General features: G+C 47.8%; 1 protein-coding gene across 1 annotated transcript in view; it reads right to left on the reverse strand.

The window, feature by feature from the left end:
• WWC3 (WWC family member 3) overlaps positions 1-24857 on the reverse strand; it is a 127975-nt gene that overhangs the window by 89938 nt on the left and 13180 nt on the right. The gene's annotated exons all lie outside the window — the stretch shown is intronic.

Here is a 24857-nt window from a genome sequence, read left to right on the forward strand (position 1 = left end):
AACTAAGGGCCATCAACTGATGAATGGTCAAATAAAACATGGTCTAGCCATACAATGGAATATTATTCAGCCATAAAAAAAGAATGAAGTACTGGCACATGCTACAATATGGATGGACCTTGAAGTCACTGTGCTGGGTGACAGAAGCCAGACACAGTGGCTACATGTTGTATGCATCCATCTACAAGAAATGTCCAGACCAGGCAAATTCATAGAGACAGAGGGTAGATCAGTGGTTGCCAGGGGTTGCAGATAACGAGAGAATGGGGAGTGATTGCTAAGGGGTTAGGCTTCCTTTAGGGGGTGATAAAAATGTTCTGGAATTAGATAGTGAATGATGGTTGCACAACTTTGTGATTATACTAAAAACTCGTAAACGGCATGCTTTAAATGGTGACTTTTATGGTATATGTGAATTACATCTCAATTTAAAAAACTATGATGAAAGGAACATCTCTGTGCATACACCTCGTAATCTGTATTTACAATTATTTTCTTTGAAACATTCCCAGAAGTAAATTTACGGGGTTGAAGGATATGAAGGTCTTTTCTCCTTACTGTGAAGTCAACATAAAAAATTCATACAGTAAAGTAAAAAGAATAGGAAATAAAATCACCTATAATCCAGAAGCCCTGGATTCATGGTTTAGCTTATTTTCCTACATTTTTCCACAGCTGATATCATACTAGATACAATTTCACACACTAATTTTTTTCATTTGTGTATTTCCTCATGTCCTTTAAGTCTCTGTCACCATTGCTTTCTATCATTTTAGAACCTTCCGTCATATGCGGTAAACCATAACTTTTTTACCAGGCACCTCAAGTCATCTATTTAGGTATGTTCCAATTTTCTGCTCTTTCTTATAAATGATGGGCATGAGCTCACAGCAAACACCTGATGTACACTGCCAAGGTGCTTTAGCATCAGCATACACTCCTACCAGTGAAGTGAGAGATGGCCTTTCTCATCACCCTCTGGGGATATCTTGAATGCATTTGTTCAAGGGCTTGGGACAAATCTGGATGGCACGAGCGTGCTTCACCTTCAAAGAACAAGCAGGTAGGGAGTGCAGCGTAAGCTTCCCGGCATTTTCAGGCTGTGGGGGAAGTGTGTGATGAGCTGAGAAGCCGGGCACCAGTGTCCTCCCGCAGCAAAGTCCGCTCTGCAGTGGGACGTGAAGGCCCCCACGCGGCCAGTTCTCACTGGTCTCCTCCTACCTGAGCAACATCAACCCAGAGCTGCCAGCTCTCCCTGCCCTCAACCGCCCCACACAGATCTTCCCACTGTAGATTCCCCGCTTCACAAACGGCTCTTCTTGGCCTCAGCAGAGGACATGAATATGGTTTGCTGGCCGTTCTTACCAGAATTGGTCCAAAAGAAGGGAGAGAATGCTGGAGGACACAGACACGGGCTTCTTTTTGTTCCCTTTTGCTCGCTGCATCCTGCGGGGCTCTTTAAGAAGTGGCACTGGGGGGCTTCCCTGGTGGCACAGTGGCTGAGAATCTGCCTGCCAATGCAGGGGACACAGGTTCGAGCCCTGGTCCGGGAAGATCCCACATGCTGCGGAGTAAGTAAGCCCGTGCCACAACTACTGAGCCTGCACTCTAGAGCCCGCGAGCCACAACTACTGAGCCTGCGTGCTACAGCCACTGAAGCCTGCGTGCCTAGAGCCCATGCTCCACAACAAGAGAAGCCACAGCAATGAGAAGCGCCTGCACCTACAGCAAAAGAGTGGCTCCCGCTCGCCGCAGCTAGAGAAAGCCCGCACACGACAATGAAGATCCAACGCAGCCAAAAGTAAATAAATAAAAATAAATAAATTTATTTTAAAAAAAAAAGGGGGGCTTCCCTGGTGGCGCAGTAGTTGAGAATCCGCCTGCCGATGCAGGGGACACGGGTTGGTGCCCTGGTCCGGGAAGATCCCACATGCCGCGGAGCAACTAAGCCCGTGAGCCATGGCAGCTAGGCCTGCGTGTCCGGAGCCTGTGCTCCGCAACGGGAGAGGCCACAACAGTGAGAGGCCCGCATACCGCAAAAAAATAAAAAATAAAAAAAAAAAAGAAGTGGCACTGGACCATCTCAGCCAGTACCAGTTCCCAGAGACCCATTTACTTCCATGAAACCTTGCATGAGTCATTCCTTCTCTCTCTGGGCCTGCCTCAGTTTCCTAATCTTTAAAATGGGGATGGGGACTTCCCTGGTGGTCCAGTGGCTAAGACTCTGCGCTCCCAGTGCAGGGGGCCCAGGTTCGATCCCTGGTCAGGGAACTAGATCCCACATGCATGCCGCAACTAAAGATCCGCACGCCACAACTAAGACCCAGGGCAGCCAAATAAATAAATAAACGTTAAAAAAAAAAATGGGCCTGATCCAACCAACCTCAGGGGGTCATGCTGGCTGGGTGGAGCCTCTTCAGTTACAGCATGGAGACCAGCTCCATCCACTCCCCTTCCTGCTTCCCCCTCAACCACCAATAGACTTGCTTCAGACCCTATTCGTTTCCTTATGCTACTGTGACAAATTGCCACAAACTTGGTGGCGTTAAACAACACATTTGTCATCTTACAGCTCTGGAGATCAGAAGTCCGACTGATGTCTGTAATAGACTACTGGCATCTGCGGCGGCTCCTTGCATCTTCAAAGCCAGCCATGGCCCCGGTAGAGATTACAGATTACACTGGGCCCACCCAGATCATGCAGGATCCTTTATTTAGTCACATCTGCAAAGTCCCTTTTGCCATGGAAGGTAACATATTCACAGGGTCCAGGGAGTAGGACGTGGACACCTGGGGAGGCCATCACTCTGCCGAGCAGACAGCCACCGAGAGACTGCAGGGCTGACAGCGGGTGGAGCCGGCGGCGGTGGCCCAGTGCCTCAAAAGTCATGTCCTCCCCACCGGCTGCGCTCAGGGGGCTCGAATGTCTGACACTGACTGCCCTGAATTGCAGAAAAGTAAACGTCGGCAGCAGAAGGTGACAGCAGAGAGAAGAGAGCAGAGTATGAGCACTGATTCTTTTTATTCAATCCATGAAGGCAAATGCATTTATTTGGACGATACACAATCTTTCTAATGGTGAGACTTTTTTTTAAATTGAGGTTAACACTGGTTTATAACAATATGTTTCCTGTGTACAACATATTTCGACTTCTGCATACACTACAGCGTGCTCACCACCAAAAATTTAGTTTCCATCCATCACCATACAGTTGACATGCTTTGATTTAGCCCTTCCCCCCACCCCCTCCCCCTCTGGTAGCCAGTACTCTGTTCTCTGTGTCTACGTGTAAACACTGGTTCTGAACACATTTTCTTTATCAAAAGGAGGCCAGGGTAATCCTATGGTGCCTGTACTACACTTTCCAGTCTCTTGGAACAAGATAATCTCTATATTTCCCATTCACGCTTACTTTTAATATGCAATTCAGAGAGGATGCTATTCATCTCAATTTCATTCCAAACCAATCCTCAAGAAATTATGATGACTCCCTCGCCTTTTCCGACACACCTGGTTCACAGCGAGTTTCAGAGCCCGCCAGAACACGGGCCCCAGGCTGTTTGTGGGTATTTACGTGGTGAATTAGACCCCGTTTGCTGTGCTAGTGCTTCTCCAACTTCAATGGTGTAACACTGACACCCAAGAGCTGGGTTCTCACTTAGCAGTGAGTGGGTCCCTGAACTCCCTGAAATTACACAAAAACAGCAAAGTTAAAACAGCAATGAATACACCACAAGCCTGCCACATTAGTCCTGAAAAGTCACTCAAATAATCACATTTATTATTTATAGAACACGCATATACTTGATTTGGTAATTGTCATCTAGTCTCAATTCTAGAATTTAGGGTAAAGAGTAATCACACCTAGAACTCAGTCTAAACATTGCAATTGACATTTTAGCGTATTACTGTAGCATGAGTGACCCGATTTTAGTGTTGAGTCTTAGAATTGTTCTTGAATTACATTCGTGGTTTCCATGTGAAAAGACTGTCTTCTTAGGAACTTTTTTTTAATTACATATTATCAGTCTGGGGGCCTCCCTCGTGACGCAGTGGTTAAGAATCCGCCTGACAATGCAGGGGACACAGGTTCGAGCCCTGGTCCGGGAAGATCCCACATGCCGCGGAGCCACTAAGCCCGTGCGCCACAACTACTGAGCCTGCGCTCTAGAGCCCACGAGCCACAACTACTGAAGCCCGTGCGCCTACAGCCCAAGCTCTGCAACAAGAGAAGCCACCACAATGAGAAGCCTGCGCACGTATCACTTTGTAATAAGTGACAGCACTTATCACTCTGTAATCATTATTTGATATGGCTGCCTCCCCTATTGGTCTGTGAGTTCCTAGAGAAAAAGGATTCTGTTTCTCTAATTTGTCTTTTTAGAGAGCCAGAGCCCTCACGTACAACAGGCCTTCATTGAACTGTTTGATAAACTAATCGGGCCAATTTTAGAAACTTATACCATATAAAAACCACAATGGAGCCAATTAGTAGTCAAGGAACAACTAGAGGGCAGACTAGAATTTGACTGAGCTTGCAAAGCCTAAATTGGAAGAAAAACAGGGCTCAGGAGGCCAAGGTGCTACAGGATCATTCCTCCCTCGAACAGCTCTCCTTAGGCAGATACATCCTAGCAAGGGAGAAAGGTGGTTGAGCAGGCCACAGAGCGTGATGAAATGTCCCTGAAGACCTCCCCACATCCTCTGTTCTCATTCTCTACCGACCAAGCCCACTTCTCATCTACACTGTGGTTTCCTGAGTGTGGGCCTTTCCACCAGGAAGGGAGAGTCCAGGGTGGACAGGGGCGAGATCCTGGCAAGATGTTTTTTCCTCCAGCAAAGAATAAAGTGTCCAAAGGCAAACCAATCTAGGAGGTATTTTGGAGGATCAGCAAACTTCCTGGGGGCTCCACCTCACCAGCGATCCTACCGGTTCTCACACGGGTTCAGACACTGGTGAACTGAAGTCACAACACCTGAAAAAGACCACGAGCTGGTGACCGAATAAGTGTAAAGCCCTACAGCGCATGTTTTGTTGAATCATGCTGACAATGCACAGACACTGCAACAACTTGTAAAAACATCGTGGGAGGAAAAACTTCCAACTGAGGCAACTATACTTTAAGCACCTACTAGTGAGGGTGAGCCTGAGCAAATGACTGTCTGGCTGTGCCTCAGTTTTCTCACCTTTACTATGGGGTGGTGAGGCCAAAAGGCTGTAACCAATATCAAGGTTTGGGGGACTTACTACATACTCCATAAACATGCATTTTCCTTCCATGCTATTTTTTCCTCTAAAAACTGGGGGGATGTCAGTATTATTCTGATGTAGCAGTATAATACTGTACGAGTGGAACACAGTTTAAAAGCCTGGGATTGAGATGCTAGAATGCAGGGCTGAGCAAGCTGCCCACAGGCCAAGATGCAAGTCTACCACCCAAAGGGAACCACAGCCAGAGGGGCACCCGATCGCAGTCACCTGCCTGAGCACCTCACCCAGGACGGTCTGCCACCTTGAAAATGACAGAAAAAGAATTTCTCATCAAGCCCATCAAGTGCACAATCCTGAGATAAGTGAAAACACTCTGTTCACCTCAAATATAGGCTCTAATGATACAACTTAGACTAAAATAAAGACAAACTTCAGCCCAGTTAGTAAAAAGAATTCTCTAGGACAGCGGTGTCCAATAGAAATATTTACAGTGAGGACCACACACTTAACTAAAAAATTTCTAGGGCTTCCCTGGTGGCGCAGTGGTTGAGAATCCACCTGCCAATGCAGGGGACGCGGGTTCGAGCCCCGGTCCGGGAAGATCCCACATGCCGCAGAGCAACTAAGCCTGTGCACCACAACTACCGAGCCTGCGCTCTAGAGCCCGCGAGCCACAACTACTGAGCCCGCGTGCCACAACTACTGAAGCCTGCGCCCTAGAGCCCGTGCTGTGCAACAAGAGAAGCCACCGCAATGAGAGAAGCCTGCGCACCGCAACAAAGAGTAGCCCCCGCTCATGGCAACTAAAAAAAGAAAGCCAGCGCGCAGCAATGAAAACCCAACGCAGCCAATAATTAATTAATTAATTTTAAAAAATTTCTAGTAGCCATATTTAAAAGGGTAAAAATAAACAGGTGAGATTATTTTAATAATATTTTCTATTTAACACACTACATCCAAAATACTATCAACTTGACATGTAATGATTATAAAAATTATAAATGAGATACTTGACATCCTTTTTTGGTATGAAGTCTCTGAAAGCCAGTGTGTGTTTTACGCTGCGAGCTCACTTCCTGCCGGGCTCGCATATCTCAAGCGCCCAGTTGCCCATCTGGCTGCGGCTACCGCGCTGGACAACACAGCTCCGGGACCTCATCTCGTTCCCAGACAGTCTGATTCTACGAAGGACCACGGCAAAGTCCACTGGCTGAGACTGAGACCACTTAAGAAACATCCAGCCTGAGACACCATCTTCTACAAGCCCCTGGTGGGGATCTGGAAACAGTCAGGTTTCTAAGACCACAAAACATCCTGCAGGGAACTGTTTCCCTTCCCTCCGCCCCTGGCTGCCCATCCGCCTTCCCAGCAAGCCCCGCGGGAACAGCTATTCCCAAACTTGGAGTGTTCTTTCCCTTTCCCATGCTTCCCTCCCGCCCCCTTCCTGTTCAAATCCTGATGCGTCTTCCAAGATTTGGCCCAGATTCCTCCTGTCCAGACCCAGCCCACCCAGCAGGAAGTAAGCTGTCCTTTCTTGGGCCAGCCTCAGCACTTTCTCTCTCCTCCTGGGACAGTTATTAAAACTCTAAGTAGAACGTGGTTATGTGTTCACATCCCATCTCCCGTAGCATTTGTTCCTTCCGGGCAAGAATGGCATCTCCTCCCGCTCTGACCTGCCCCCACAGAGCTCCAGGGCGCACCCCAGTAGGTGCTCAGCTGCACACACAGGGTGAGTCACAGACAAGACCCGATTAAGGGCGAATGGAGCCTGCCACCAAATACATGTCCACGGCCTTTCTAGAGCTGTTCTCACACGTCTCTGCCTCGACAGCATATGCTCATGAGCAGGTGGGTGTGCAGGTCTGAGGCCTGAGAGACTGGATCCAAGAAAGTGGGCTGCTGTGTGATGGATGCATCGCTTCCTCTTCGGGGACGGGAGGAACAGGTGCTCGAGATCTGTTTACCAGCGCCATAGGAAAGGCGGGCTTGTCGCATTATGAATGGCATCCTGGATGCACAGCGCTAAGGAAGGAGAGCCAGTGCAGGCTGGAGGGCCCTCGCAAGGAGACCCGGAGTCAGCTCTGGGCCTCCCAATACTCCGCAGCTGCCCTCCAAGCCCCCGCGCCCACCCAAGCATGCACAGACCAGCCCTCAGAACCTAGCCCCCTCCCGATGGACCCCAATGGCTCCTCCTCCCTGGGCTCCCGACCAGGCCGACTGGCCACCAGGGAGAACCCCAGCCAATGCGGTTCTCAGCAGGGGTGGGTGGAGAAACGACAACTCCCAGGAGAGTCTGACTTCTGGAACCTGCCTTTTACAAAGAGGAACCAGAAAAGCAGGCATTCCAAAATACACAGGCAGAAAACAGATCAGCAGATCAGCGGCTGTCAGGGACCAGAGTGGGAAAGTGGGGGATGGGAGATGGAAATGTTCTAAACCGAACATTGTGGTGATGGTCGCCCAGCTGTATACAGTTACTAAAACTCACTGAACTACACTAAAATGGTGAATTTTGTGGGATGTAAATCACACCTTACTAAAAGCTGTGTTAAAAAAATACACAGGGCTTCCCTGGTGGCGCAGTGGTTGAGAATCCGCCTGCCGATGCAGGGGACATGGGTTCATGCCCCAGTCCGGGAAGATCCCACATGCCGCGGAGCGGCTGGGCCCGTGAGCCATGGCCGCTGAGCCTGCGCGTCCGGAGCCTGTGCTCCGCAACGGGAGAGGCCACGACAGTGAGAGGCCCGTGTACCGCAAAAAAAAAAATACACACACACGTTGAGATTCCTAATAAGTACTTCATTTACAGTAGGAAGAAACAATGTCAGGACTCCAAGTCATATGAAGCACTGGGGAGAAGAAAACAAAATCCAAGGACGTAGGTGACTGTCATCTCACTCACGTTAAACTGTTACACACATCTGGCAATTTTGATCCACAAATTCTAAGTCATGGCTGATCAATGTCCCGGACGTCTTCCAAATAGCTGGACACATATTGAAACATTCTCTAAACCATCATTCCCAATCCTCTGTATTCATCTGTCACATTACTCTACGTCACGCTCTCATGCTACAGCCACTGCCCATTAGTGAGCAGTGAAATTGATGGAGTAGGTCCCAATCAGTGTTTTGGTTTAAAAAGAAAATACTGGAGCACATCACACCTCACAAGCGTAGGACATACATACTATGTCATGACACTCTTCCTTCCATTGCACATGTGATACAGAATGGTCTCCTACTTTCCGGAGCAGTACTTGGCAAGGCAACGCTCCAGGATATACGTGTAGGTGGCTGCATCCAGTCACACAAGAACCACCATGCTTAATGCACACGGCTGCCACCTACCACCTGTAGGTTTTGCAGACACCGCTGAAAGTGTGCAGCCACAGCCGCCAGCCCCCCGGGCAGAGCCCGCATTGTGCTCAGAGGGACGGGAGAAACTTCTTTAATCAGCACAACAATTTTAAAAAGGTGGGTCCCAGGGCTTCCCTGGTGGCGCAGTGGTTGGAGTCCGCCTGCCGATGCAGGGGACACGGGTTCGTGCCCCGGTCCGGGAGGATCCCACATGCCGCAGAGCGGCTGGGCCCGTGAGCCGTGGCCGCTGAGCCTGCGCGAAAAAAAAAAAAAAAAAAGGTGGGTCCCTCATAACCACCCCCACTTTACCTAAGGAGGAAACTGAGCTCAGGGACGGGCACCTAAGATGTGGCAAGACCAGGGGGGAGAAGCCTGCTCGGGTCACCAGCGGCTCTCTGCGCTCCCATCGAGCTCGGAGGAGGGATTCCAGGCAAAAATGAAAGGGTTCCTGCCTGAGTGGCAGGAACCTGAGGAAAAGAGTAGAAATAAAGATACTGTATTACTGCTATAAGAATACTCATAAATGCACCATATTCCGCTTTTAAATATTTTTTATCCTCCTTCCTCTCCTGACAAATTGCTACTGATGACTACTCAGAGGAGACTACAGATTGGGAAGTTAATGACCACCTTCTTATTTTTAATATGGCCAAAACAATAGAAGAGAGACTTAAAATACTCCTTTAAGAATAAAATACAGTGGTATAAAAATTTGGTTCTTAACTTACTACTGAATACCACAGACAGGAAGGGATATTTAAAAATTTAAAGGGGAGGTTTTAAGGAAGGATTTGGGAAAAAAAAAAAAAAAAAGAAAGAAATAGTAACAATTGACGGAAGAAGAAAGTTCAACTGAAATAGGAGAGGAAAACCCCACTGGCCAAGGAGAGCAAAGAGGCCCAACAATAACATTCTTTAGAAATGGCATCACAGGGGGAGGCGACCCGGAACAGTCTGGCCATCCTTTCAGCCAAGCGGCACACAGGCATACAGCGGCAGAGACGGCGTAGAACTCCGGGCTCTGTGATCTCAATTTCAGCTTTGCAAATACTGCCGAGATCGAGCTCTCCCCTGCGTACTGCTCCCAGTTGCAGAAGTCCTGTGCCAGGTTTCTAAGAGTAAGAGCTAAAGGATTTTATCACCCGCACTTTTTTGCATTAATTACCTCCCCCACCAAAAAGACCCAGACATACACACAACTTTTTAGCAGTCACTTAATCTGTTTTCTTTGGGGCATGAGAATTCCATTCTTTACAGATGCCTCTTTGCGTATATCGCCACCTGAATCCATGAACAAAGGCAGAGGGGAAAATGCCTGAACATCTAAGACATTCAGACACCCATCAAGCTCTGATGAAGAAACATGTGCCAGGAAAGGATGCAGGGAATGGCAAGTGCTCGCGGTTCTTTTAGGTCTTGGATCTCTCTGGGAAACTGAGATAAGCCATCGATCTCCTCCCTAGAAAAACATGTTTACACATATACTCAAAATGCTGCCCTCATACATACACGAAATGCTGCCTGTCCGGGAAGTCCAGTTTCGGGAACCCTGTTCCCAAAGCTCCCTGCCCAGGGGAAGAGGCACCAGGGAGAGAGCACACACAGCTCCTGGAGGAAGGGCCGGTTTCACCGGCGGTGGGTCCAAGGCCCAAGAGAGAGAAGCACCAAGGCCGCTTCTGACCCGCCCGGGGAGGACAGGGGACCTACCTGCCCAGGCCTCACGGGGTGGGGGGTGGGGGTGAGAACAGGCGAGGTGAAAGGAAGCCTCTCCCCCCACCCTGCCCCCTGAAGGCACGGGCGGCCTGACAAAGAGCAAGGCCGCAGTTTGCCGGCAGCAGGGAGGCCTCAGGAAAGGAGGCGGGCGCCCGGGCATCAGATCTGTTTCGGAGGAAGGTCCCTGGGGCTACAGAGAAAGCAGACACCAGGAAGGGGGAGCAGAGGCCGGGTGGGAAAGGTCGAGGCCTGAGGGGCGCTGGGCCTCAGTGACGGGGGCAGGTCCCTGAGTCACGGTGAGGCCACTCACCAGGCCCGTGCTGATGGCGAGGGGACACCTGAGCTGAACGCTCTGGGAAGGGGAACAAGAGTAACCACTTCTGCCGTTTCCAGGACCCCGCTGGGTTCCCTTCTACGTGACATCAGGAAGGTGGTGAGCTTAAGGCCTTGGGGGGCACCTCTGCACTAACGTGAGCCCACCCGACGGGAAACTCATTCTCACTGACAAGGTTCTACAACGCAGGGCTCCCCTGAGACTCTCCAAGGAGGCAGGACGGGTCATCGCTGCCTCTGGGGCAGCCTCCCTACCGGGCCAGCTCGGGCGGGGACCACAGGCACGAGTGAGGCAGGCTGGGTGTTACTGGCTCGAGTGAGAACGTCCCATAACGTAGGAAGCTGCCCCCCAAACTGCAGGCGCTGGCGCAGGGACTGTGTCATTTTGCTCAATATCAAGTCATAAAAATTGTTTAAAAATCCTCAGAGCAGGACTGTGGGTAACAATACTTGGGCAGCCCCCTGAAGTGGCTTAAGAGTGAGCCCCAAACTCTCCTTCAAAACTGGAAAGAAGCCAGGTTCCCACCTGGAGTAGCTGAGTAAATACACTGCGTGACAACAGCGACGCGAAATTGCCCACCGCATGGCCACGAGCCGCAGCGGTCAGCGTCTGCACGCCAACACCAGGGCTCCTTCCTCACATGCCCCCGCCACTCCGGCTGAACTTTCTGGACCCTAAAGCCTCTATCGGACAGCACTGCTCCAGAGACTCACAGGGAAGTGGGCGGATGCTGATCTCCCAGGGGAAGGAGGCTGGGTGAAATGGGGTAGAGAGAGGCAGCAGACAACAGCTCACTGAAGTATTTTCTCCGAGCAGCATATATTTTAAGGTTCAAAATCTTAAAATACATTGACACTTTGGTTCACTAATCCCACTAGTACAGTGGTTCTCAACCAAGGGCCATTGTGCCTCCCGGGGACACCTGGCAGCATCTGGAGACATTTTTGGTTGTCACAAGGGTGGAGGGGAGGTGCTACTGAGTCTGGTAAGTGGAGGCCAGATATGCTGCTAAACATCCTCCAGTGCACAGGACAGCCCACCACGAAGAATCACTCAAGCCCAAATGTCAATAGCAACACCTATGAAAAATGATCTAATAGGTGAAGAGCTTAATGTATAAAGAGGGGCATCACAGTACTAGATACAGTAACAGGAAAAAGCAAACAAGCCAAATGGCCAACAATAAGGATGGGACCCAATAAATTACTGCCCACCAACAATCATGCAATAGTTAGTCCCTGAGGACCTGCCACATGCCAGGCTCTGCTCAGGCACTGTGGACAAGGGAGCAAACAGCAAAACAGAATTCCCCTCCTTGTGAGGTCTACCTGGGATGATGTTTAAAGTGTGTTTAATAAGACACCGGAATAACTTGGAAGTGCTTTGGTTACTGGTCAGGGAGAAAGGGTGGCTATAAAATTACTTGATATATCACCACATTTTGGTTTCTTTACTTACAAAAAGAAAAAAGACTAGACAGAGAAGACACTCAAACACAACAGTAACTGTAGGTAGAGAGCTGGAGGGGACTGTGGTATGTCTATACAAATAAAGTAAGCCATTTTGTATGCGAGAGCGTTTACCCAGAACCCAAAGTGGCCTCCTCTCCTCTCCTCTCCCCATGATCCCATCGGACAAGCGCAGCCATCACTGAATTCTTCCCGGGTTCCTGCTTCTCTCTGTCTAGAAGAAGGGCAAACCAGACAGCGAGAGCTGGAAGCACATGACTCCAAGGCCGTCCCAGGGCCAACTCAGCCTGCAGCTGTGTTCTACCCAGTTTGCAGTGTTGGCCCTCGGATATTCTACAGAAACCCCAGCGGATTTCCAACATTTAACCTCAGCGGATTTCATTTCCCACACCTGAATTTCTAACTCCCTTAGAAACTGGAAGAACTGGCACATGGGGATAAGAGTCCCCAAAGACAAAACCGGCTAAAGCCGATGAGGGCCATGCCCTTAGGAAGGGCCACTCACTAGCGTGCCACAGGCCCCACCGCTGCCTGTGACCTCTGACATCTGGCAGTTTGGCTGGGGGCCCAGCCCCGGCGGGTGTTTGAGGCTGTAGTCACCACGCCAAAGTGAGGTGCAGAGGTGGGCAAACCCTTCCTGGAGCATGGCCCAGCCAACAGACGGGACGCACAGGGAGCTCCTGCCACGCAGAGCTAGGCACGAGGCTTGGTATAAATGATGCTCGTGGTCACAGGCAGGTAATCTTGGCTAAAGATAAGAGAGCTTGGGGACCCCACCCTAGGAGAAGCTCTATGAAATTTGTAAAGGGCTATTCATTTCTTTCAATACTCACTACAGGAAAGCTATTTGAGATGCCAAGTGCCAGGAGTTAACCTCCAGGAATTCAGCTCAGCCAGGGAGCAAATAAATAACAAATTGCCACTACCTGACAAACTCCCTCACTGGTAGGGGCACGCAGGGGGCGATGGAAGCTCAGAGGAGGAAGCGATGCAACGTAAACATACGTGATTTTTAGGTTCAGCAGAACATCAAACCCTGAGGCGCCGTCACTGCTCCAAAGCAATAATACAATGGCATTTATAGCTAGCTATTCGACCTTTGTTCCCCTTTACAAACCTCAGTGTTTCTGGTTTCTCACGTCAAGGCTTATCTGCCCAAGTTTTAGGATGGGATTGATATCATCAACAAATATTCATTCATTACCGTGAACAAGATGGGGTCCGTTGGCTGCAAGGAGAATCACCAGGGGCGTCTGGATTCACCCCGGAAGTGGGACCTCACTGATTTGTGGGGGATCGCGAGCAGCAGTAGTTTTTAAACGCTCTTTAGATTATAACTTGAAGTTTGGCTTGAGCCAACGTGTATAAGTGAAGCTCTCACAGGTAAATAGTCATCCGGCTCCTGGGGGGCGGGGGGCGGGGCGGGGGCATCCCCACAGAGAGGGAAGATGGGAGGTGAGCGGAGTCAGGAACTATATACGGGAAGCACACGATCAGTTACTTTAAGCAGCATCTGCTTTTCAAACTGAGAATTCCACCTAGAATATTTAAAATATCTTTAGAACTCTAACCAAATAATTATTTATTCAGCCCAGGGGTGGGTGATGGCATTGCCACTCGGCAAGGGCAAGAAAAGCTCTGGGAAACACAAGGGATGAGGGCAGACCCCAGACAGTGTACAGTCTGGCAAAGAGGAGAGAACAGAAAACTGCCAGCCAAATACATGCACTAAAAACATTTCACGACGATATGCTTCTGCATGTGGTAGAGAGTAAAATGCCACGCTCATCCCAGGGTCAGTTTCTCCTTTTTCAGAGGGAGACGGTGGTTCTAAAATAGTCATCAATTTTTAAAAACTGGTACACAGAGCACGTGCTAAGCATGAGACACGCAGCTGACCAGGAGATTATTCAAAACAGACTTTCCTTTGCCTTCTTTCTACGGGTGAATGTGATGCAGCACTTAAGTAAAATGATCCTATAAAAACTGCCCAGCAAAATATACCACTTGCCCTAACTTGGAATTTAATAAAGCGTGCGCACTTCTATGGAACTGAATCCCTTCGAGGTGACCTTTTTCTGCTTTTCTGCCCATCAAAACCTGTTCTTAGGAGTCCCTACGCTGTTCCCAACGTGTGTATGGAAGTAAGTCCCTTTCGAGCAGCTGGAGACATGGGCGGGGAGGCAAGGGGGCAGAATGGAGCAGAATGTGCAGGAAGGAAGAAAGAACATGGCAGGGCCTCGGCCCCTAGGAACCCAGGGCGAGAAGGGCCCCACCAGGCTGCTACAGGATGCGGTGGGAAACAGCGCCAGGGCAGCGGAAGAAGAGAGTCCAATGACACAGAGAACCCTAGGGAGCACGCCCTGCCGCGCCCCCACGCCCAGCCTCCTATCAGATGAGGACTTCGGCTAGAAAGCTCCACCAACCATCCCACGACCATCCCACCTTCTCAGTTTTGAGCCGAGCCCTCAGCCTCCTTTGGAATTAGGGTAATGAGGTAGGGGACAAAAGACTGACGATATCTTTCTTCAGAGTGGAAAAGCGCAACATTCCACATTACCGTGATTAAAGCGGAAACACCACACGCAAGCACCAATCGTGCTCTCTCCATCAGAAGAAACCAAAAAGAAACAGTAAGCGCACAGCTCAGCATTTTACACACGAATGCGGAGGTGCCCTTACCGTGGGCACAGGAGAAACAGGCAGATGACGTGTCACCTCCTGAGAGGCCTGACGACATGGCAAGTCTTGGTGGTACTCCAGGGAGGCCAGGCCATCCTGTAATGTGAGTGAGCGTGATGCTCTGCACAGAACATTCTGGAGAAAGGGGAGCAGGGAGCTTGCCGGCTGATCCTTTAAGGAGCTGCTGGATTCTCTGTTTTGATGACACCTAACCATTCAGTCAGGTCATCACTCACCTTAGCTAAACTACTGCTTCATCAGGTAGTTGTTTGTTTGCGGGGGAAAGGGGGCTTATCGGAACCCCATGGTTAGGGGGCAAGGGGCTGCATTTGTTTGTTTGTTTATTTTCAGAAAGCTTCCCAGGTGCTTTGCAGGACGCCCCAAGAATCACTGGTCCAGATCAGTGGTTCCTGAGCTTGGTTGCTAATTGAACTCACCAGGAGAACTTCTCAAAAATGGACACCAGTTGCAAATCATATACCTGATGAGGGTCCAGTATTCGTTATATATAAATAACTCCTAAAATTCAGCAACAAAAAGGCAAATAACCCAATGAAAAAATGGGCAAAGGAATTGAACAGATATCTCTCCAAGATATACACACAGCCAAAAAGCACATGGAAAGAGGCTTAACATCATCAGCCATTAGGGAAATGTACACCAAAAGCACAATGAGAAACCACTTCACACCCACGGGGATGGTCGTTTTTTCAAAAAAGCAAACAGACAAAAAACAACAATAGAAAATAACAAGTGTTGGTAAGGATGTGGAGAAACTAACCCTCATGCATTGCTAGCGGGAATGTAAATGGTACAGCCGCTGTGGAAAAAAAACAGTTTGATGGTTCCTCAAAAAGTGAAACATCAAATTACCATATAACCCAACAATTCCACTCCTAGGTATATACCCAGGAATACTGAAAGCCGATCCTCAGAGAGACACTTGTACATGCATGTCATAGCAGCCCTACTCACAACAGCCAAAAGGTGGAAACCCAAATGCCCATCAACAAAGGAAGGGGTAAACACAATGTGCTCAATCCGTACAATGAGACGGGATTCAGCCCTGAAAAGGAATAAGTCCTGATACATATGCTACCACGTGGGTGAGCCTTAAAATATTACCCTAGACACAAAAGACCATACATTCTATGATTCTATTTTAAGAAATGTCCAGAATCAGCAAACCAGAGAGACAGAAAGCAGATCAGTGGTTGCCTGGGGCTGGAAAGAGGGAGGAATGGGGAGTGACTGTTTAATGGGTATAAGGTTTTCTTTTTGGTGATGGAAATATCTTGGAACTAGACAGAGGTAGTGGTTGCACAACACTGTGAATGTACTAAATGCCACTGAATTAACCATTTTAAATGGTTAGTGGTTAATTTCACGTTATGTGAATTTTACCTCAATCTTTAAACATGGGGAGAAAATGGATATCAGGAGGCCTGGGCCCTGCTGATCAGAATCTCCTAGGGTGGGGAGATATACATATATATACACCACCTTAAATTAATATAAAACCGAGAGCATTTCTGTGGCTAAGACCTCAGGGTTTTTTACCTGATGCTATACACATCATGGGTAAAGAGTATGATATGCTGCCCTCTCTCTCTCTGAAAAAAACGATGCATTTTAGAAATTTTTTTAAAACTTTATTTTTGACTGCATTGGGTCTTCATTGCTGCCCATGGTCTTTCTCTAGTTGCCGCGAGCGGGGGCTACTTTTTCTTCGTTGCGGTGTGCGGGCTTCTCATTGCGGTGGGTTCTCTTGTTGTGGAGCACGGGTTCTAGGCGCACGGGCTTCAATAGTTGTGGCGCACGGGACTTAGTTGCTCTGTGGCATGTGGGATCTTCCCCAACTGGGGCTCAAACCTGTGTCCCCTGCACTGGCAGGCAGATTCTTAACCACTGCACCACCAGGGAAGTTCCCAAACTATGCCTTTTAAAACAGCATAAATAGATGTGTAACATTCAGAAAAACGAAAATAATGACAAAATCATGGCAACGAGGCACTCAAGAGCAACGGAACCAGGACGGTGTGTGGACTCAAAATCATGCCCCCAAAACGATGGACGGACCCAGAGTGTAGTCCACAGAGGTGAACACAAAACAAACTGGAGAGGTGACCTCACCATCACCGGACTGTGGTGTGCTCATTATGGACACCCAAATAAGGGCAAATGTTAATGGACCCCAATGAGAGCTGACAAGGACCAGAGGGAAAGGTGAAACTGAAGTTGCCCCCCAGGCCAGCTCAACAAAAGAGAGAACGATGTAACTCTGAGCTGGCTGGCACTCCGTGGTCAGAGATGGCATCAGGCAGAAGGGACCCGGCTGCCTGACGGCCCACGTTCAGGCTGCAATGCTTGCGGGAGCGTCAGGCGCAAGACCCCCTCGGAACAGGCATGGTGCCTGTGGCTTCAAGCCTCTGATGTTCCAACGCTGTTCACTGTGACAGTTACTGGAGGTGTTTTAGAAATCTGGCTTCAGGGTCCTCCCTGGTGGTCCAGTGGCTAAGACTCCATGCTCCCAATGCAAGGGGCCTGGGTTCAATCCCTGGTCAGGGAACTAGATCCCACATGCCGCAACTAAGGAGTCTGCAGGCCACAACTAAAAGATGCCGCAGCTAAGATCCAATGCAGCCAAAATAAATAAATAAATATTTTAGAAAAAGAAAGAAATCTGGCTTCAGTAATCGTGACTGGAGATGGTGACGTTTTGTGTCATTGCACAATTCCACCGGAGTGGAGGCAGTTACCATGGAGGGACCACCATACGTAGTATTCATTTGCTCCTTTATAAACAAACTGCACTACCATTAACACTCCAGCACATTCCTTTCCCTGCTTCTGGAAAGTTCTGACTTTGATCCATCTTTCCAGTAAGTCTAAGACCTGATTATCAAAAGAACAATGGCCTAAAGGTCCCACTTCTGTTTCACCTTTACTTTCAAGGGAGGAAAAAAGAACTTAATACGGGAACAATTAACTTTACGTAGTGCTACCCTTTTGGTGAGGAAAAAAACCCAGCTTTGCAAACAGTACCAGCCAACTGTTTCACAAAACCAATTCCAGTAACTCATACGCCTGTGGTACCGTTATGTCATTGGTTTGCTTCTTGGAAAATTTCCCAATTTTTGTTTATTTTAGTAATTTGGAATAGGTCAAGGCACCTTCTTTAACTCCAGGTGGAGAGGTAAAGCAACCAAACACCAGTGAAACATAACAAAGATCACAGGAAAGAGAGGAAAGACGCAAAGGCGTGCTTGTGTTTTCTGGTCCACAATCAGTGAGGAGCTCCTGTGGAATCCAAGTTGACTTTGAACTACCCACGAGTCTGGAGAGTAGGCCACAGACTAACCTCGCAGCTCAGGACGGTGGAAAACCAGGAAGAACTTAGCTCCTCCTCCTGCCCCACAACCTGGTTGGGATTAATCCACATGGTTTTACTGAAAATGATAAAAGTAGCACTCCTCCCCGAAATAACGTTCTAGGCTGTTATTTTCACTGGTGCAAAAAAAGGGATGACACCCACTCCAACCAATGAAAGAGTGGCTACTAAGCACCCCAAACAGACGGAAAGAAAGTCTATGTTTCTCTACTTTACATAACAAAATAAAAGTTAGCCCGGCTAAAGGCAATGCAGACTTTGGATTCCAAACATTTACTGAGTTGGCACTGGATTTAGAACTGAGATGCTGACAATGACTCAGGAAAAGAAGGATTTTATCAGTTACATGTTTATATAAAACTTTATAGTGATCCATATTTTTAAAGGAGCCAGGTGATAAATGGCATAAGAAAAAGAATTCTATTAATAATTTTCAAGGTAAAATAAGTACATGAGTTCTTATTTTGAAATGGAGAGTATGTCTAAAGCCCCAAGATAGAGCTGAGAGTTGCTCAAACAGGAATTATTGGTTCTGGCCACCGAGGTGGCACTTAAAATGCAAATGGTGCTCTGTCCTTCCCCCTTAAGTACGTGGGAATGCAAGAAGCTATTCTTGGTAATCCTTGACATTTTCGTCAAATGCCATCTGCATGGTGACATACTGGAGGTATATGATATTGGAGGGGAGACGGTTTGGCTTCCAGTGTCTTGCCGAGGTGAATGAGATGGCAATCGTGGGTTGACCTGGGCCGGAGTAATCACAGAATGATTTATGTGAGATGCCTCCCGAAGCAGTCAGTCTATCCACGGCCAGCAGAGCACTGCCAGGTCGGCTACGTGCCTTTCCTGAGGAAAAGTCACGATGTGAAAGACCTCTGCAGAGCTGGCCACTGTGGGCTCCAGCCTCATCATTTTAGATCCCAAACCACCCAACCGTTAGGAAGTAACTACTCACTTTTTTTTTTTAGTCATAATAATAATTAAAAATCCATTTCTAAAACAAGAATTTACAACATTGTATGGGCATTCCAAAAGTATATGTAAATCTTCTCTAAAGGCACACTCTTTAAACACACCGCTCAACGGCTAAAATAACAAAAACGAAAGACATCTGCTGCACAGCGGTTCCCGTTCCATGGCATTCCTCGCAGCCCCGTCAGCAAAGCTGAGGACAGTCCGGGGAAAAGGCCTGGCTTCCTTGTGCCGATGCTGGCTGAACCCTGCACTCCCCCAGCCCGCAAGGATCCAGAGGCAGGGTGAAACAGACAGGCCACTACAACACTACATGTCAGTACCAAGCCCTCCCCACAAGCTGTGAAAACCAAAAGTCTCCAGATGTCGCCCCTAGCTGAGAATCACTGTTGGAGTGGAATCCGAGAACCTGGGGTGGGAATCTCTCTTACAGCTTTGGGCACCGGCTGCTAGGAAAATCTTTAAGTTAACTGTTGAAGTGACTTAACGTCTTTCACCACCTTCCTAACCCCGCTTCAGCAACTTTCCCATATCCCACCACCGGCATGCGAGCCCCGCAAGAGCAAGGACTTTCCAGGGGCATCAGTATAGACATGCGTTCTGAGAGCTCCCTTTCAAGACCAAACAGCACAATGATTTGGGTAAACTTAACTTCAACCCAAAAGTAACTTCACCTGTGCCTTTAAATGTACATCCAAACATATGAAAACTGTTTTGTAGGTATTGTACAAGGTAGCCAAGAAGATATAGCTGAAGATCTTGACCCTGAATCAACTTCTCTTACTCTTAATACCTGTCCAGTAGTAAGTGTCTGTTAATTATGGAACATGGTCTAATCACGTGACATGAATGTGTAAAACCTCTAACATCACCGAGTACTACAAATACCAAATTCCGGAACATGATGACATCCATACCTGGAAATCAATAATTCTGTACCTGTTTGGGGTTTTTTCAGATGTGCATCCTAGCTAATACAAACTACAATGAAAGCTGAAGATGCAAGCGCTTTGGTGGTGTTAACACAGTACACAAACAAGCATGACATCGATCACAAGTCAGCAAACTAAGTCCCCAGGGCCAAATCCAGCCTGCCTCCAGTTTTTATCGAACACAGGCAGGCACATCCATTTAGGTATTGCCTACGGCTGCTTCTGAGCTACAACAGCAGAGTTGAGCAGTTGCAACAGACACCCTATGGCCCGCCAAACCTAAAATATTTACTCTCTAGCCCTTTACCCAAAAAGCTTGATGGCTCTGCTCTAATCTGTTCATAACATTTCATTTCCAGCAACTTCGTGTACCCATCCACAAAACCAAGGGCATGCAAAGAACAGTTCTAAGCAGAGAGGAAAAACAGTCACCATGCACTCGGAGTGCTTCTTTACACTGGTAAGTCTCCAGTGCTACACAAGTAGGAGGAAACTAAGGAAGCAATTCAGAAGCAGAAGTGACATAAAGGAGGGAGGAAAATTTGACAGGCAGAAGAGAAAAGACCTTGAAGAATCACTAAGCTGAATGACTATTTATTCTGTACGACCACAAGAACAATGAAAATATGAGTGTCTACTACACACTAGACATTGACCTTAGTGTCCCCATTTTCTGAAAAGAGGAAACCAAGGCTCAGAGAGTCCAAATGCTGCCTTAGGGCACAGGAGAAAGAGCATCAGAGCCTCGAGCCAGACTCAAGACCATCCATGCCTAAAATCAAGGCTGACCACATCCAGGTGGTCCCTGTGGTTACTGGTACATTCCAAGAACATACCAATGCCCATGTGCACTCATACAAACCTTAACTATCAAGAAAATGTTACATTTTTAAATTAATTAATTAATTTAATTATTTTTGGCTGTGTTGGGTCTTCTTTGCTGCGCACAGGCTTTCTCTAGTTGCGGCAAGCAAGGGCTACTCTTCGTTGGGGAGCACGGGCTTCTCATTGCTGTGGCTTCTCTTGTTGTGGAGCACGGGCTCTAGGCACGCGGGCTTCAGTAGTTGCGGCACGCGGGCTCAGTAGTTGTGGCGCACGGGCTTAGTTGCTCCACAGCATGTGGGATCTTCCCGGACCAGGGCTCAAACCTGTGTCCCCTATATTGGCAGGCAGATTCTTAAGCACTGCGCCACCAGGGAACTCCCCAAAATGTTACATTTTAGCATATCCAAAAAGAAATAAAAAGCATATAATACAATTTTAAGAGGTTCTTTCAAAAACATGTGAAAGATAAAAATGCTGATATTGAAAGGCCCAGGTATCAATTGGTCCTTTATCCACAAACTTCATTTTACCCCAAAGGCTGCCACATAATCAGATATCACATCAACTTTTCTAAACAAACAGCAGTGCTAGTAAGTCGTTCTATAAGATAAATTCCTCTGAATGAGAGAGGCAGTTTCCTTCATGAAAGCAACTATATTTTTAACCCGGTAACGATTACCAGGTTGTAACATGGTAGTACTCTCCCCTTACAGTTGGCCAAACTCCTGGGCAATGTCAACGTGTGGCTTCTTGGTAAGTGTCCCTGGCGATTGTATGAACGTTTTAAGAAGCCCAGAAGCCTTTTGTAGGGTTAGAGACTGCCAAGTCTAGTTTACATAGCCTGGTCTGTCCAATTACCAAGACAAGGCAACCAACTGAATTTAAAAACAGAGTCACTTTAAAAGACTTTTAAAAACAACTTTATTGTGGTATAATCTACAAACCATAAAATCTTCCCGTTTTGTGTGTAATTTCAATGATTTTTAGTAAATTGACTTAGTTGTGCAACACACAACCCAGTTTCAGAACATGTCCATCATCCCAATCACACCCTTGGTACCCATTAGCAGGCACTCCCCTTTCCTACCCCCAGCCCCAGGCAACCACTAATCCACTTTTTACCTCTATGGATTTGGCTTTTCTGGACATCGTGTATCAGTCGAATCATACAACGTGTTGTCTTTTGCTTCTTTCACTTAGCACAGTGTCTCTGAGGTTCATCCATCACCTCCCTTCCCACGTGAAACCTAGCCAGTACTTAGGGCTCGTATCTGGTGACTGCACACCACAGTTTAATGCTGGGTTGGGTATGAGGCTGGGAAGAGTTAGAGAAAGCATGTGGAAGGTTCTCCACAAATCACTGTACACTGGCTGCTGTATGATGTACCTGGGCTGATGGTAGCAAACACATGAGCGTGCATCCCTTATGTCAACGACACGCATAGTGTGCATGGCAGGCACCTCTGGGGGTGTCTGCCCTTCTCAGGCGAAGCCTCTGTCACTCCAGGAAGCAGAGATGGGGCTTCGAGAGGTCTGCAATCCTCCTGAAAGCATACGCAAGCTTCTGTGCGCTTGCGCGTGTTTCCAAACCCAAAACCTCTACCTTGTGTCCAGTTGCCTGGGGCCCACATGATCCCAGTGCTTCAGAGTCCCTGCAGTCGACCCAGCCTCAGAGCACGTCTACCAAGTCTGTCAAATGCATGAAGGACACATGAATACTCACAAAAGACAGATGAAGGAAAAACAAATATTAGAATTCAACCATATAAACATCAACAATTTAACAGTTCCAAAGACCACTGTAATAGTAAAAAAGACATTAGTAGACAAACTGGTGAAATCCAAATAACGTCTGGAGTTTGCTTAATAGTAACGTATCAAGGTAGGCTTCTTAGTTCTGACAAATATACTATGCTAATATAAGATAGTAACAGTGAGGAAAACCATGCTATCTTTGCAACTTTTCTGTAATTCTAAAACATTCCAAAATAGAAGTGTATTCCAGCAAATCAACAACCACTGGATTGCATTTATCCCATGCCTAGATCTCTTAAGGCAAATATGGAGGAGAAAAAAAAACACTACAGAGAAAATAATTGCACATTAGCAGCATAATAATTACAGTACTTACATAATCATACAGCTCAGGGATAATCTAAATGGTAGAAAACAGAGGAATATTTAATAAACGACAGCACAGCCGCTCAGTGGCAGCTTATGCCTCCCAGAAGAGCGCCAGTGGGGAGAACACGGGGCAACAGGGGACAGAGACACAGAAGTGAGGACGCCTTTGCCGGCTGCAAGTAAGAGAAACCCCAATTCAACTGGCTTTAAAAGGTAAGGAGACTCTGCTATTTTACTTTTCAGACATGAAAAGCTGCCGCAGGCAGGCAGCTCCAGAACCTTATATTGTCTACCCACCCACCTTAACAAAGATGCAACCTTTCCAGTCCACCGCGCTCGGTTTCTCAGCAGCTCCCTGCTGGTTTTTACGGCAGCAACTTGGCTGCCCAGCTCCAGGCTGAGGTGGGGACAGGACGTGAATTGGCAGAAGCTCCTTCTACGGGAACAAGGAGCCTTCTGCTGGACCACGCCTGCCTCGGCCTCCCCTCACAGCTCGCTGGACGGCTCTGGGTCATGTGCTCCTGCCTCCACTAACTGCAGGCCTAGCTGCTCTATGACTGCCTTAGAGCCACCTGAGGCATTACTGGCATTTGGGACTGGATTCGTCTTTGTTGTGGCAGGAGCCATCCTGTGCTCTGCAGAATATCTGGAGGCGTTCCTGGACTCTACCCACTAGATGCAAGCAGCACCCCATACCCACCTCCAGTTGTGACATCAAAAATGTCTCCAGACATTGCCAAGTGCCCCCTGGGGGTGGGGGGCAATCAACCCTAGTTGAGAAGCACTGGCTTAGAGCCATCAAGACTTCACCAGGAGCTGCTGAGAGGGTAACATTCCCTGAGTCAAGACAAGGGTGGCCACCCCAACAAAATAGGGGCTCTGACAGTTGGCAAGAAGGTACTGCTCTTGAGAACTCTAGAATATATAAGAAAGTGAAATACAGAAATACAAGGTTATCATTATGAATAAATAAAACCTGTTTCTAGAGGCATAATTACATGAAACAAACATTTATTGAGAACCTGCTATGTGCTAGGTACTGCACAGAAAAAGCAGAATAAAATGTAAATAAGTGAGTTAAAGGAAAGGAGGTAGTTAAAATTTAAAAAAAAAACCAAACTATGAATAACTAGATCTCTGCTTGATTCCTTTGTTTTCCAATTTCTTTTTTAACATTTAAAAATAATTATAGATTCACAGAAAGTTGCAAAGAAATGGACAGGGAGGTTCCATGCACCCTTCACCCAGTTTCCCCCAAGGTCCTATCCTGCTTAAGTGCAGTACAACCCCAAACCAGGTAACCAACACTGGAACAATCCACACAGCTTATTCAGAGTTCACGTGCTTCCGTGTGTGTGTGTGTGTGTGTGTGTGTGTGTGTGTGTGCGTGTGTGGTTCCATGCCATTTTATCACGTGTGTAGCTTCTAGATACAGAAACAGTCCACCACTACAAGCCTCCCTCATGCCACTCTTTTACAGCCATACCCAGCCCTGTCCCCCATCCGTAATCCTTGGCAACCACTGATCCGTCCTCCATCTCTATAGTTTTCTTATTTCAGGAATGCTACATAAACGGAGTCCTACCAATTTCATTCTGTGCATTGTGTCGGCTGGAATGGTACAGTGGAATGGGGTTTGAGCACCTCTCGGTTTCCTCTGAAGGGGAGCAGGTTAATGAAGGGCATTCCCTGTGACGCCAGTGCCAGGGGGTCTTTCTGTGTCTCCAGGTCTGTAGGGAGAGGTGGACAGCCGCTCTGAGCAGGTACATATGTGCACATGGACAACTCCTGTAATTGGCCTTTAAAAACCACACAAGTTCATAAAGCACAGATGTGGGAGGGG

Source organism: Kogia breviceps, chromosome X, assembly GCF_026419965.1.
Source record: "Kogia breviceps isolate mKogBre1 chromosome X, mKogBre1 haplotype 1, whole genome shotgun sequence".
Taxonomy (NCBI): Eukaryota; Metazoa; Chordata; class Mammalia; order Artiodactyla; family Physeteridae; genus Kogia; species Kogia breviceps.